General features: G+C 34.4%; 1 non-coding gene across 1 annotated transcript; it reads right to left on the bottom strand.

The window, feature by feature from the left end:
• Positions 1-2,839: 2,839 nt before the first annotated feature.
• LOC116524585 lies at positions 2,840-2,901 on the bottom strand. The gene has a single exon (XR_004257407.1). It is a non-coding gene; the product is annotated as a U7 small nuclear RNA (small nuclear RNA).
• Between the last annotated feature and the right edge of the window lie 13,445 nt (positions 2,902-16,346).

The raw sequence follows: 16,346 nt of genomic DNA, 5'->3' as shown, positions 1-16,346 counted from the left end.
ATGGAGTTATAGAAGAAATAGTCAATTGTGTGTGCAGACAGCTGCCATTAGAGAGACTCAAGCAAGAAGAACTTAGTGAAGGCAAACAAATGAGAAAAATGATTGTAGTGAAAAGGATGAAGATGTTCATATCCCAGAGGAAGTAATTCTAGAAAAAAGTTTCACATAAAAGGAATTCTCAGAGAAAATTTACATCAACAGTTAATTGAATAAAATGTTGGAAGCTGAACCATCTACTTGAAAAAAGTTGTATGAAAATTTGCCAAGGCAACTGTAAGTTATGTAGCAAGAGGACAAGCGCTGGTCAACTACAAACACATGGGAAGATTTTACAAGCAAATAAAACACATTGATTCTCAATGTTTTTAGCGCTTTCAGTTACATTGCACTAAATATAGTTTTATTCTTTTTTCATTTCTCTATACATGTATAACCATGTGTGTGTATGTGTGTATATATATATATATATATATATATATATAACTTTATGCATCATAACCCTATATATACATGTACAACCAATAGTAAGACAGTTTTTAATGTTTTGAGGAAAATAAAAATGACAGAACAATTATCATTTTTCCCATTGTTTGTTAAGATCATTTTGCACAGTTATTTTTATTTTTATTTTTTTAAAGACAGGGTTTCACCATGTTGGTCAGGCTGGTCTTTAACTCCCGACCTCAGGTGATCCTCCTGCCCTGGCGTCCAAAGTGCTCGGATTACAGGCGTGAGCCGCCACGCCCGGCTTGCACAGTTATTTTTATTGCCCCCATACTACTGTGTAAAACAGAGACTGCCGGTATATAAAGGGGAGAATCTAGTTGTGCAAAAATTATGTAAGGACTCCTTCTTTTTAAAAATATATTTTCTTTCTGACTTGTGAGGTAAATAATACAAATAGGACCTACTTATTCTTCTGTATTAACCCTTAATGGTGTCATTTGACAGTCATATCCCCTTTATAAAGGTCCTTCAAATATTTTAAGCAATAGAGCCCTTATATCAAATGAAATCTGAAGTGGAACAATTTACAAAACATCAAATAAGATTATACTTAAGGTTTTTGGTTTAGGAAGCTAATTTATGAGAATTTTGATGAATTGATGACTATACATGGGAACCATAGTCCATTTCTTATGTATAGCCATCAGCATTCATTTTCTCCCTACATTTTATCTTCATTATTTAAAGCTATATATGGACAGCTGCAAATGCTACCAGTTCAAGTTACCCTTGAAATCTCTGAATACTCAATTAAGCTGAGTTGGCTAGTATATTTGAGCACCTGTATGAAACTTCACATAATAATAATAATAAAACCTTCCCTGGCAGCTTTAATCCATAATATGCACAAAAAAAGTTAACCTAGCAGCACAATTCAAACATTCTAGCTACTAGTGTTAACCAATTTATAGTATATATGAATTTGCGTCTTTTTTTATAATGTTTAAGTAAACTAAAATATTTGTTAAAACAGTCTAAGAACTGCCGAAGCATTGAGGTACTTCATGAAACAAAATTCAGAAATCATTTTCTTTTATTATGCATACTTCTGATAAATGCAGTTGGTATCAAAAGTAAATTTGTACATCATTGTAAAGAAGTATTTTTAATTTTTATTTCCCTTGATACTTCTTTCACAAGCTTCTATCCCTGTCTTACAATGTTATTTATTCTTAATTGATTACATAATGTCTAGCCATCAAAGAGAAACTGGTTTCACCTTGCTGTGAAAGAAATCACTGTTTGGTTTTAGAGGATCTACATATAATTCATTATTAAACTATTTTTAAGTATATATTTTTAGATTTAATTATTAAAATTAAAGAAACTATTATAAAGAAGCTATGTTATAAGGAAAGTAAATTTGTATAACTCTTCCAGAAGCACTTTGGAATCAAAGGTCTTTAAAATCTTCATTCCAATGACCAATGTTAGTATGAGGCATTTATCCTGAGGAAAGAATCTGATCTATGTAAACACATGGACATACAAGGTTTATTGTTGAAGAATAATTTACAAAAATCAGTCACTGCCTAAATTACCCCATATTAAGGAACTAGTTAACTAAGTCATAGCGTTTATATACAACTGAATGGTATATTAACAAGAACAGATGTTCACAAAATATATATATAGCCTTATATAAAAGCAGAATGATAAGTAGTATTAAACTTTAATTGTATTTACCTGCAGGTAACGCAATAATGAATGATTTTTCTTTCTGCCTATCTATATTTTATATTTTTCTATAGAAAACTAAAACATATTGTATTAAAATTGTGTTTAGAATCAGTAATAAATGGATTTGTCTGTTCGTTTGTTTTTAATGAAGAAGAAAACAAAAGAAAATATCAGTAACTGTATATAGGCAAAACTAAGCCCTGTTCTACATAATCTCCTTATCTACAGTAGATATGATTGGGAGTAAGGGGAAGGCAGGAAATTGTGAAGTTCAGTTTAAGATGTGTGGTGATTCTAATATGTCTTTAAAATACTGGCCAACTCCTATGGGAATGACATTTGAAAGATAAGATGTAATACTATACTTTACATTTTCATTAAACAATAAATAAATGAAGGTTTAATTCCAAAGCAGGTAGGACTAAGACTATTAGTATCAAACTCTTTTTTAAAGTGAGAAAAAAAAAAAAAGAAAAAGAAAAAGTGGGTAAAACACTAACAACAGAAATTAAAGATAACGTCATAAGGCTTGCCAATTTTTGAGTATTACAGAAGTATCAAGTATAAAATATAACCTTCCTAAAAAGCCGAGGAGCTGGTAACACTGATTTTAGTGTTTCTTGGGTTTGTTTGTTTGTTCGTTTGTTTTTTTAGGTGCTTTCTGGCAAAAACCGGAAAGCCTGCTAGACAAATTCTAAAAGAGCTGTAACACTGGTAACACTGATTTTACTAGAAGTATAGACAGAACGCGGTTGCTCACACCTCTAATTTCAGCACTTTGGGAGCCCGAAGCAGGCAGATCACCTGAGGTCAGGGGCTCAAGACCAGCCTGGCCAACATGGTGAAACCCCATCTCTGCTAAAAACACAAAAACTAGCTGGGCGTGGTGGAGCGCACCTGTAACCCCAGCTACCTGGGAGGCTGAGGAAGGAGAATCACTAAATCCAGGAGGCAGAGGTTGCAGTGAGCCGAGATTGCACCACTGCACTCCAGCCTGGACAATAAAGTGAGACTCCATCTCAAAAAAAATAAACAAAAATTTTTTAAAAAATAAAAGCATAGATGGCATCTTTCTTTGTTTATTTTCCATTTGTTTATTATGTTGCATTTTAGGTTTTGGGGTACCTGTGAAGAACTGCAAGATTATTGCACAGGTACACACGAGGCAGTGTGATTTGCTGCCTTCCTCCCCATCACCTACATCTGGCATTTCTCCCCTTACTATCTCTCCCCAATTTCCACCCCCCACCATCCCTCCCCTATTTCCCCCCAACTGACCACAGTGTGTAGTGCTCCCCTCCCTGTGTCCAAGTGTTCTCATTGTTCAACACCTGCCTATGAGTGAGAACATGTGGTGTTTGATCTCCTGCTCTTCTGTCAGTTTGCTGAGAATGATGGTTTCCAGGTTCATCCATGTCCCTACAAAGGACACAAACTCATCGTTTTTGATGGCTGCATAATATTCCATGGTGTATATGTGCCACATTTTTCCTGTCCAATCTATCATCGATGGGCATTTGGGTTGGTTCCACGTCTTTGCTATTGTAAACAGTGCTGCAATGAACATTCGTGTGCATGTGTCCTTATAGTAGAACGATTTGTAATCCTTTGGATATATACCCAGTAATGGGATTGCTGGGTCAAATGGAATTTCTATTTCTAGGTCCTTGAGGAATCGCCACACTGTCTTCCACAATGGTTGAACCTAACACCATAAAAACCCTAGAAGAAAATCTAGGCAAAATTCAGGACATAGGTGTAGGCAAGGACTTCATGACCAAAACACCAAAAGCATTCACAACAAAAGCCAAAATAGACAAATGGGACCTAATCAAACTCCACAGCTTCTGCACAGCAAAAGAAACAGTCATTAGAGTGAATCGGCAACCAACAGAATGGGAAAAAATTTGTGCAGTTTACCCATCTGGCAAAGGGCTGATATCCAGAATTTACAAAGAACTAAAACAGATTTACAAGAAAAAAACAAACAAACGCACTCAAAAGTGGGCAAAGGATATGAACAGATACTTTACAAAAGAAGACATACATGAGGCCAACAAACATGAAAAAATGCTCATCATCACTGGTCATCAGAGAAATGCAAATCAAAACTACATTGAGATACCATCTCACGCCAGTTAGAATGGCGATCATTAAAAAATCTGGAGACAACAGATGCTGGAGAGGATGTGGAGAAATAGGCACACTTTTACACTGTTGGTGGGAGTGTAAATTAGGCATCTCTCTTTTTTTGTTGAGGTTGTGACAGTCATCTGTGTAACTCAGAGGACTATCCATTTAACTTAAAATTGACTCCAAATTTGCTCTTTGTATATTTTTCCCAATATAATTTTTAATGGCTCTTAATGTCTAATTACAATAGCTCTAAATGCCAGTTATGAATCCTGAGGTGGTGTTATGACTTCTCCTCTTATTTGTTCATTTTCCATCGGAGGGAAGGATTGTGCAACCCAGGAATTTAAAAGCTGAAGATATCACTGTCCTTCCAATTTTGCCTTTTATAAGTCACTGGTGACTAAAAAAGAAAAACTGATTTCTTTATATTCATCAAGGGATGAAATCAAAAAGATTAGATTAAGAGAATAAACATAATTGAAAAATCGATTGTTTTTTAAAAGTGAAGACAGATACATATACAAAGGCAGATGTTGTTTATTTATTTGATTTATATATTTTTATATTGAGGTGTGTATCTAGAGAGATATATACAGATATATAGGTATTTATCTTAGAGTTTCTCAGACTCAGCACCATTGCTATTTCTGAACTGGATAATTCTTTGTTGTGGGAAGCTGCCTTGTGCATTTCAGAGTGGTTAGTAGCTTCCCTGGCTTCTACCCATTAGGCAGGAGCAGCAGTAGAACCCCCAAGTCATGGCAATCAAAAATATCTGCAGGTAATGCCACATGTCTCTTGGGGAGGAGGGGAGGACAGGGGAGCAAAACGGTCCCTGGTTGAAAACCACTGATATAGATACATAATGTATAAATATATACATATATATGCAGATCATTTCAAATGCTCATGCACTTTAACCCTAGTTATTCTAAAACTAAAACTACTAAACATTCTTTTCAAAATTAAAAAAGGTAAAGAAAATAAATAAAAATGATAATCAGAACTATAAATAAAAATTATTAACAAAAAGGGCTTATGGTGGCATGCTTTATAATGGCTAAATTGTTTTAAATGAAATTGAGTTAAATATCCAAATTTAGATGAATTATTATGCAAAGTATGATAAATTCAGAGTGAAATACTAAGAATCTATGAAAAAATATGTGTAGTAAACAGATTTTAACAATAAGAGGAATGCATATGATAATTTAAGCAAAAAGACTCTAAGAATACAGGTTTCTTTTTTAATGCACTAAAATACTGAATGGTGGTATCATGAAATGGTCTCTGGATGGTAGGATTGTGAGAGTTTGATTGATGAACAGAATCATTGCCTTTTGCCCCTTTGTGCTTTTCAACACTTTCCAAAATATAAATTATAATAAAAGTACTATAAAATATTTCTCGCTGGGCATGGCGGCTCACGTCTGTAATCCCAGCACTTTGGGAGGCTGAGGCGGGTGGATCACTTGAGGTCAGGAGTTCGAATCCAGCCTGTCCAACATGGCGAAACCCTGTCTTTACTTAAAATACAAAATTAGCCTGGCATGGTGGTGCATGCCTGTAATCCCAGCTATTCGGGAGGCTAAGGCAGGAGAATCACTTGAACCTGGGAGGCAGAGGTTATAGTGAGCTAAGATCATGCCACTGCACTTCAGCCTGGGCAGCAAGAGCAAAACTCAATCTCAAAAAAAAAAAAATTCTCTAATAGAAATTTCATAAGACAAATAAGCTTCTCCTTCTAAACTAGAAGTGGTTCTCAAAGGAACCATGTAACTTGGATGGCAAAGCAGGACCCTTCTTGGTGAGTAACTTTCTGAGACAGCTTATTTACATTATAGTTAGGCTTCATCTTCAGAGCCTAAGTACAATAAGGAAAAACAGAAGCCCATCATGCCCACCAAGGCAGTTGTCAACATATCCCAAGGTAATTCCATCGCCCCCTATCTTGCTGCACTCACAATGGAGAATATCCCAGAATGGAATTTGCCTATGGCTTTGTTTGTTATTTACCGTTTTAAAACAACTTAACAAAATGGAAAAATACCAACACATTTCTGCTAAATGTGGTTATATCTTATATAAGACTTCTTTAGAGATCCAAGATGGCTGATCACTAGCAGCTCGGGATTGTAGCTCCCACTGAAAGCGCAGAGAACGAGAGGACGCCACACTTTCAGATCAATTTTTGTTGCTCACGCACCAGGAGATTCCCAGCGGAGGAGCCCCACGTCTTGCCAGTGCGACTCTTGTGGCTGGCGAGGCGGTTTTGCTGCTGCCTTCGTGCAGCGGTTCTTGGTGCAGAGTCAGAAAAGCACCATCAATCTTAAAGCCACTGTTTTGGCCGGCGCAGTGGGTTGCTCAGATTTTAGCGCCGGGAATCAACAAGTTGGACGTCCATTCAGAAACCCAACTATAAAGACGGTAATTATAAAGACCACAGATAGATAAATCTATAAAGCAGGGAAGAAAACAGCTTAAAAAGGCTGAGAATACCCAAACTCAGAACGCCTCTCCCTCTACAGGGGATCACAGTTCCTCATCAGCAATAGAACAAGGTCTGATGGAGAAAGACTGTGTTCCATTAGCAGAAGCAGGCTTTAAAAAGTGGATAAGAAACTTCTGGGAATTAAAAGAACCTGTTCTAACCCAATGCAAAGAAACTAAGAACTTTGAAAAAAGGTTTGACAAAATGTTAACATAACACACAACTTAGAGAGGAATATAAGTGAATTAATAGAGCTGAAAAACACAACACGAGAACTTCGCGAACTATGCACAAGTTTTAACAGCCGAATTGATCAAGCAGAAGAAAAGATATCAGAGGTCGAAGACCAACTTCATGAAATAAAACAAAAAGACAAGATTAGAGAAAAAAGAATAAAAAAGAACGAGCAAAGTCTCCAAGAAATATGGGACTATGTGAAAAGACCTAATCTATGTTTGATAGGTGTACCTGAATGTCATGAAGAGAATCAATCCAAGCTGTAAAATATGCTTCAGGATATTATTCAGGAAAACGTTCCCAACCTAGCAAGGCTGGACAATATTCAACTCCTGGTAATGCAGAGGACACCACAAAGATATTCCTCAAGAAGACCAACCTCAAGGCACATAATCGCCAGATTCACCAGGGTTGAAATGAAAGAGAAAATACTGAGGGCAGCCAGAGAGAAAGGTCAGGTTACCCATAAAGGGAAGCCCATCAGACTCACAGCAGATCTCTCAGCAGAAACCCTACAAGACAGAAGAGAGTGGGGGCCAATATTCAACATCCTTAAAGAAAAGAACTTTCAACCCAGAATTTTACATCCAGCCGAACTAAGCTTCATAAGCGAAGGAAAAATAAAATCTTTTGTGAACAAGCAAGCACTCAGAGATTTCATCACCACCAGGCCTGCTTTACGAGAGCTTCTGAAAGAACCATTACACATAGAAAGGAACAACCAGTATCAGCCTTTCTAAAAAATACCAAAAAATAAAGAACATCAACATAATTAAGAAATTGCATCAACTAATGGGCAAAACAGCCAGCCAACATTAAATGACAGCATCAAACTCACATATATTGTTATTAATTCTAAATTCAAATAGACTAAATCCCCCAATCCAAAGACACAGACAGGCAAAAAAAGCCAAGACCCATTGGTATGCTACATCCAGATCCATCTCACATGCAAGGATACACAAAGCCTCAAAACAAAGGGATGGAGAAAAATTTGCCAACCAAATGGAGAGCAAAAATAAATAAATAGAAAGCAGGAGCTGCAATTTTTGCTGATAAAATAGACTTCAAAGCAACAAAGATCAAAAGAAGCAAAGAAGGACATTACATAATGATAAAAGGATCAAGGCAACAAGAAGAGCTAAAGATCCTAAATATATACGCACCCAATACAGGAATACCCAGATATATAAGACAAATAAGCTTCTCCTTCTAAACTAGAAGTGGTTCTCAAAGGAACCATGTAACTTGGATGGCAAAGCAGGACGCTTCTTGGTGAGTAACTTTCTGAGACAGCTTATTTACATTATAGTTAGGCTTCATCTTCAGAGCCGAAGTATAAAGAGACTTGGACTCCCACACAATAATAGTGGGAGACTTCAACATCAATATTAGACAGATCAATGAGACAGAAAGTTAACATCAATATTCAGGACTTGAACTCAGATCCGGAACAAGTAGACTTAATTAACATTTATAGAACTCTCCACTTAAATACACAAAATATACACTCTTATCAGTACTACATCACACCTATTTACAGGTTTAAATGAAATATTGGTTGGCTGCTTGTTAATTATTTTCTTCCCTCATTTTTTTTATGTCTCTATTATTAAACACAATTACAAGCATACCCATTTATAGGCTGCATTCTAGCCCGGGCAATAAAGCAACACCCCTGTTCTCTCTCCCTCTTCCTCTTCCTCTTTCTTCCTTTCCTTCATTCTTTAAAAAAAAAAGAAAAAGACTTATTTAGTAAAATAGTACAATTTTATTAAGAAAGGATCAGGACAAACCTCTATAAAACAAAACTAAATAAACTAACCAAACCGAATGAAAAGAAATAAAATCAGAAAGAATAGAAAATTATCAAGTATTGGTTTACCTAAGTCTTTTCTTAGGGAATTTATCTTTAAATAATATTAGTGTATCAATGAGCTTCTGTTTCTGTATTTCTCCATATTCCCTTTATTGGTAAGTTGGTGGTCTATAAAAATAGCCCTTTTTCAAAACATATAACTATTTTTTTAATGATTTTTTTAAAATAAATTCAAATAGACTCAAGGCAGCAAAATAAAAATAAATAGCTCTAAGCTGGTTATTCTAGTAAAAAGAAAATAAATAAATAGCTCACTCTACTTCAACCTCTAGTCTCATTATCTGAATGTTAATAGTCTCTCAGGTCTCATTACAGAAATATTGGGTACATATACAAATTACAAATATGTAGACTCACAAACACACATACGCTTATTTATATAATTATTTTATACATGCGGAAATATAGTGTGTTTTTGTACTGCATCATCTTTTCTTCTTACAAATACATATTGGAAAGCCTTTCATGTTGGCACATAAAACTAAACTTCATTCTTTGTAACAGGAAAATGTCACTGCATGTATGGTTTTACCATAACTTACTCAACAGTTTCCTACTGATGCATACTTAAGTTGCTTCAAGTTTTCACATTAAAATTTGCTGAAATGAGCATCCCTGTGCACATATTTTTGTACCGTTTTGTATTTTTGTAATACAGTAAGCAATATTTTGTATTATTAGTTCAAGTAGGATAAAGTTGCAGATTGCTGGGCCAAAGACATATGTATTTTAATTTTTGAGAGATATTACCAAATTACTGTATATGTAAGTTTACACCAACCGATATTCCCATAAACAGTGTATAGAAATAACTGTTCCCAAAACTTTATCTTGTAGGATATTTTATAGTTACAAAGTATATATCCTGAAAGCAAACACCATTTTATTCAGAGTTAGCTATCACATTTTGATCATGTATTCTTCATGTTATTCTTGCCATTAGAAGTATTCATCTTAGTTGTATAGTTGATATTTAAATGTTAAATATTTAAGGTATAATGGGCATTAAGGTATGTCTTGAGCATTAGCTACAAAATCTAGTAGTAATGAATTTTATCACTCCCATTGTAATGACGGAAATAACTATATAATCTAGTTTCTGGAATCTTGGGATATATATTAAAACAAGTTTTGATGCTATATCCATATGTACTAATCAGAGAATTGTTTTTAAAGAAATGAAAAAGGGGTCATTCATTTTTAATGGGATTCTTTGATTTCCATTTCTATTCTTTATTCTAAAAATAATTTCAAAATATTTTTGGCATTTCCTCATGTCCCTCTGAAATAACTTTGAGATTTTTAGCAGATCTTTTACTAATATCTCCCAAAATGTGTATTTTTCAAATTTTAGTAAGAAAATTAGTCTCCTAATTGATAGCAATATAAGGGTAAATAATTTCTTACCTGAAATTCTTGAGCTTCTCCAATACCTCTCGTGAAAGCTCTACAAAGTAGAAGCTGTGAAACATATGCTACGTCCAGGAAAGAAATCTTTAAATTTTGGATGCAAGCACAAAGTGGTTGTTCTTTTAGAAGAGATTTTTCTCCACTGCAAAGCAGCATGGGCACAGTCTAGTTATAGCCCTCAGAAAAGCTGTGCTGTGATATATTAATTTACACCTACTGTGCCCTTAAATGAGAATTCAAAGGCCACATACTGAGCACACAACTTTTACTCCAACATGAAACAGATTTTATATTTACTAGTACAAATATTTAAGGTATGGTGCCTGGGAATTTGCAGTATAACCAAAAAAAAAAAAAAAACAGAGAATTTATGGTACAATTAGCTAACTCATGTCAGAATGTCCAAAATAAACAGTGAAAGAAACCTTGAAAATTTAATCAAATAATGAAAGTTACTAATTAGTTAAATTACAGCCATCAGTCAATGGCTGTAACTTAAGTAATTAAATTTGCACACTAATTTTTTGAAATTGACATAAATAAATCATACTTTGTGGCTAAAAAACTGCTATGCTTATTCTTATTCCATAAAGTACTATTCTTCATTCTGTACACACCTTTTAAAATGATGGTATCCCATTATCTCAGGAATAAAACAATAAAAATTATAATTTCCTTATTAGAAGTAGTCCCTTTTAATTACAATACCTGTGTGATTTTTACTAGAGAAAACATACTTCCAAGAATAATATGCTATTACTGAGGCACCATTTATGCCACCCCATATCACTGACAGCTTCATCTGCAGCAGCACATAATGATAGTTTCCAGAATGCTGACAATTTTGGGTCACAAATACCCTGAGGAGGAGACACCTTCATCCAGTAAGTCAGTTGATAAATGTCTCAGCATCTTTGCCTACTGATGGGTGATTTTAAGGGAAGCTTCTTGGAGGGTCCCCAATGGGATGTGACCACAGCAGTTACCCAGATATTATTGCATTCTTTATTACCTTATCTCTCCTGCCTGTGCTTGATAGGATGTCTTCCCCTGAAAACTAACTGCATCCAAGTCCTTGCCTCAAAGCATGCTTTGCAGGTAACCCAAATTAAGAAAAACAGCTTAAAAGTGATAGAACCATATTACTCTTTCTTTGAACAGTTCAGAGGTATATAGTCAAAGGCTAATAGGGTGGCTCCACCATTCTTGACATGTATCTTCTGTACCCAATTACAGGATGGCCCAAGTTGGTTGGTCCACTTCTCACCAGCTCCCAGACTATGGAAAAGGAGGAAAAGCAGAGTGTCCAAGACCATTTCTTTTAAGGGCACATCCTGGAAATGGTAGACAACACTCCTGGATCTTTGGATAAGACCAAATCACATGGCTACACTTGGCTACAAGGGTGGCTGGGAAATGTAATCTCTGTTTGGCAGTCATGTACGCAGGTAAAACTCAGGGGTTCTATTTTTTAAGAAAGGGATAAAGGATATCAGTGACAAATACCTGCACCTTTATAATGCCCTGTATTATGTTAGACCATTTCATTTCATGTGATTATTGGTAGAATTACGTTTAAATTACCAACTTGAAGTTTGTTTTATTCTTTGTTCTCTTTCCTCTTTCTCTGACTTCTTTTGGATAATTATTTTCTATGGTTCCATTTTTTCTTTTGTGAGCTTATTAGCTATACATTCTTGTCTTATTGTTTTAGTAGTGGCATAAGAGCTTATAGTATCTGTCTTTAACTTATCACTTTTTGCCTTCAAGCAATATTATGCCACTTCACATGGAATGTACTACCATTTCTCCCCTTCCAGCCTTTGTGCTATTTTTGGTATACACTTTAGTTCTATAGATGTATAATCCCCACACATTTTTGGTTTAGATAATTATGTTTTTTAAATTTAAATAATAAGAAAAAAAGTCATATATTTACCTCTGCAATTGGCATTTCCATTCTATATTTCTATCTAGTGTCATTTTCCTTCTTTTATTTTTTTTATTTTTTACATTTTTATTCTTATAATTTACTATTTTTTTTTTTTTTGCTATTTCTTGTTAATCTGGGTTTACCACATTTTCCTTCCTTATAAAGGACTTCCTTTAGCATTTCTTTCACTGCACAATCTACTGATAATAAATATTTTCAGCTTCCGTATCTCTGAAAGACTAACTCACTGTCATCTGTGAGAGACATTTTTGCTAGGTAGAGAATTCTAGTTTTGTCTTCCAGTACCTTAAAGGTGTTCTTAATTGTATTCTTCCGTGTCTTGTTTTTTGAAAGGAAATCTGCTGTCACTCATTTCTTTTTCTTCGTATATAATGTCTTTTTTTTTTCTGGCTGCTTTTAAGATTTTATCACTGATGTTCAGCAATTTGATAAGTGCCTTTGAGTCATTTTCTTCATGTTTCTTGTGATTAGGATTATTGAGCTTCTAAGATCTACATGTTTATGGTATTCATCAAATATTTAAAATTTCATCCATTGTTTTTTCAAATATTTTTATATACCCCTTTTATTCAGGGACTTAAATTAGTGTATCTTAGGGTTTCTTGAAGTTGTCCCATAACTCACTGACTCACTGATGCTCTTGCTTTTTTTTAAAGTATTTTCTGTATGTTTCATTTTGGACAATTAATTGACATACAATAATTATACATACTTATGGGATACAGTATGATATTTTAATACATGTGTGCATTGTATAATGATCAAACCAAAGTATTTAGCATATTCATTGCCTAAAATATTTATCATTTCCTCATAGTGAGAACATTCAAAATTCTTTCTTCTAATTATTTTGAAATACACAATATTGTTAATTATAATCACCCTACTCTGCACTACCACACCAGAAATTATTTCTCCTATCTAACTGTAATTTAGAACCATTAACCAATTTCTTCCCATCCTCTCCTCCCCACTATTCTCCTGAGCCTCTGTTAAACACTATTCTATTCTGTTCTTCTGTGAAATCAGCTTTTGTAGATTCCACAAATGAGTGAAATCATGCAGTGTTTGTCTCTCTGTGTCTGGTTTATTTTGCTTAATGAAATGTCCTCTAGGTTTAACCTCATTGCCACAAATGACAAGATTTCATTATTTTATGGCTGAATAATATTCTATTATGGATATATATCAATTTTTTTAAATTATACTTTAAGTTCTGGTGTACACGTGCAGAATGTGCAGGTTTGTTACATAGGTATCCACATGCTATGGTGGTTTGCTGCACCCATCAACCCATCATCTACATTAGGTATTTCTCCTAATGCTATCCCTCCTTTAGTCCCCCACCCCTCAGGTCCTGGTATGTGATGTTCCCCTCCCTGTGTCCATGTGTTCTCATAATTATTTTTATCCATTCATCTGTTGATGGACACTTAGGTTGGTTCTATAACCTGGTTATTGTGAATAGTGCTACAGTAAATATGAGAAAGCATTTATCTCTTTGCCAAATGGATTTCATTTTCTTTGAATAAATACCCAGTAATGAGATTGCGAGATCATAAGGCCATTCTATTTTTAATTTTTTTGAGAAACCATCATAGTTTTCCATAATGGCTATAATAGTTTACATTCCTACCAACTAGTATATAAAGGTTCAGATTTCTCCACATCCACACCAGCATTTGTTATTTTTTGTCTTTTTGATAATAACCACTACAATTGGGGTGAGGGGTGATATATCATTGTAGTTTTGAATTGTATTGTCCTGATGATTAATAATGTTGAGCATTGTCTAATATACCTGTTAGCTATTTGTATGTCCTTTTTGGATAAATGTTTATTCAGGTCTTTTGCCAATTTTAAAATCAGATTATTGATATTTTTGCTACTGATTTTTTTCTTATTCTGTATAACAGAATAAAGTTGTTTGTTCTTATATATTCTAGATATTAACCCCTTGGCAAATGCATGGTTTGCAAATATTTTCTCCCATTCTGTAGGTGTTCTCATCATTCTGTTGATTGTTTCCTTTCTTATGCAGAAGTTTCAGTTTAATGTAGTTCCATTTGGCTATTTTTTTGCTGTTGTTGTCTGTGCTTTAGAGTTCATATATAAAAAAATTCTTGCTCAGACAAATGTCATTAAGTACTTCCCCTACGTTTTCTTTTAGTGGTTTTATAAGTTGGTCTTTTACATTTAAGTCTTTAATTTACTTTGAGTTGATTTTTGTATACTGTGAGAGATAGGGATCTACTTTCATTCTTCTACATGTGAATATCTAGCTTTTCCAGCACCATTTATTAAGGAGGCAGTCATTTTCCTCATGTGTGCTCTTGGTGCCTGTCTTACAAATAAGTTGGCTATAAGTGCATGGGTTTATTCCTGTGTTCTCTATTCTATTCCATTGGTCTACATATCTATTTTTATGTCAATACTATGCTGTTTTGGTTGCTATCGTTTTGTAATATATTTTGAAGTCAGATAGTGTGATGCTTCCAGTTTTATTCTTTTTACTGAAAATTTTTTTAGCTAATTTTATGTTTTCATAAAAAATTTAAGGTTTTTTTTTTATTTCTGTGAAGCATGCCACTGGTATTTTGATAGAGATTACATTGAATCTCTAGATTACTTTGGGTAGTACAGACATTTTAACAATATTAATTCTAATTCATAAACAAAGAATATTTTTCCATTTATTTGTGTCCTCTTTTATTTCTTTTACCAATGTTTTATAGTTTTCATTGGAAGAATCTTTTTACCTCCTTGATCACATTTATTTCTAGGTTTTTTTGGAAATATCACTGATTTCTCCCCCAGCTGCTTCTGTCAAAGCAAAGACCTCTTCCCAACATTGAGATATTGAATTTATCCATTTGCTTTAAACAGCTGGATCGTACCTGTGAATACCTCCTACTGGACTGAAGCCTGAACTGTTCAACCTAGTGAATATAATACAGGAGGAAAAAAATAAAAGTGCACACTACTGGGAAATGAGATAAGCTTCATGAGACCGCTATCATTTCAGCCCCACAGGAGACCGTGAACCAACTCACACACCCAACACATAGCTACTACAACCATCATCTCAGAAAGCCATCATACAAAGATCTGTAACCAAGAACTCATGTAGAGTCTTCACCTTTGAAAGTGCTCAGAGCCAAAGGCAGGCAACGATAAGCATTAAAGTCATATCCACAAAGGGGAAAAAATTGTTTTAAATCAGTCAAATTAAAAATTAATTCACAAACAATTAGAAAGAATAGTTCCAAATCTGAGGAAACCAGAAAAATAATTCCATCAATATGAATAAGACCCTCCAAAAGATCACACTAACTCTCCAGTAGTAGATCTAAAACAAAATGCAATCTTTTAAATATCAGATAAAGGCTGAGTGTGATTAAACAAGGAGATACAACAATCCTAAAAATACGCATCTAACTCTAGAACTTCCTGATTCATAAAACAATTACTACTAGACCTAAAATGAAAATGGAGATATTAAAACTGACATTACAGAAATACAAAATATCATTCCAGACTAATATGAACACCTCTATATACACAAACTAGAAAATCTAAAAGAAATGGATAAATTCCTGGAAACATATGACCCCCTACCTTTAATCAGGAAGAAATAGAAATTCTGAACAGACCAATAACAAACAATGTGATTGAATCAGCAATAAAAAATCTGCCAACAAAAAAAATAAGCCTAGGACAAGATAGACTTACAGCCTAATTCTACCAGATATTCAAGGAAGAACTGGTACCAATTCTACTCAAACTATTCCAAAAGATTGAGAAGGAGGGAATCCTCCCAAACTCATTCTACAAAGCCAGTATCACTGATACCAAAGCCAGGAAAGGACATAACAAAAAAAGGAAACCACACACGAATATCTCTAATGAACACGGATGTAAAAATTCTCAGCGAAACAAGAGAGACTGAATCCAACAGCACATCAAAAAGATAATTCACCATGATCAAGTGGGTTTCCTCCTGGGAATGCAGGGATGGTTCAACATACACAAGTCAATAAATGTGATTCATC

Source organism: Sapajus apella, unplaced genomic scaffold (genome assembly GCF_009761245.1).
Source record: "Sapajus apella isolate SASKATOON/1434 unplaced genomic scaffold, GSC_monkey_1.0 scaffold45, whole genome shotgun sequence".
NCBI lineage: Eukaryota > Metazoa > Chordata > Mammalia > Primates > Cebidae > Sapajus > Sapajus apella.
This window is presented reverse-complemented; position numbering and strand designations above follow the sequence as displayed.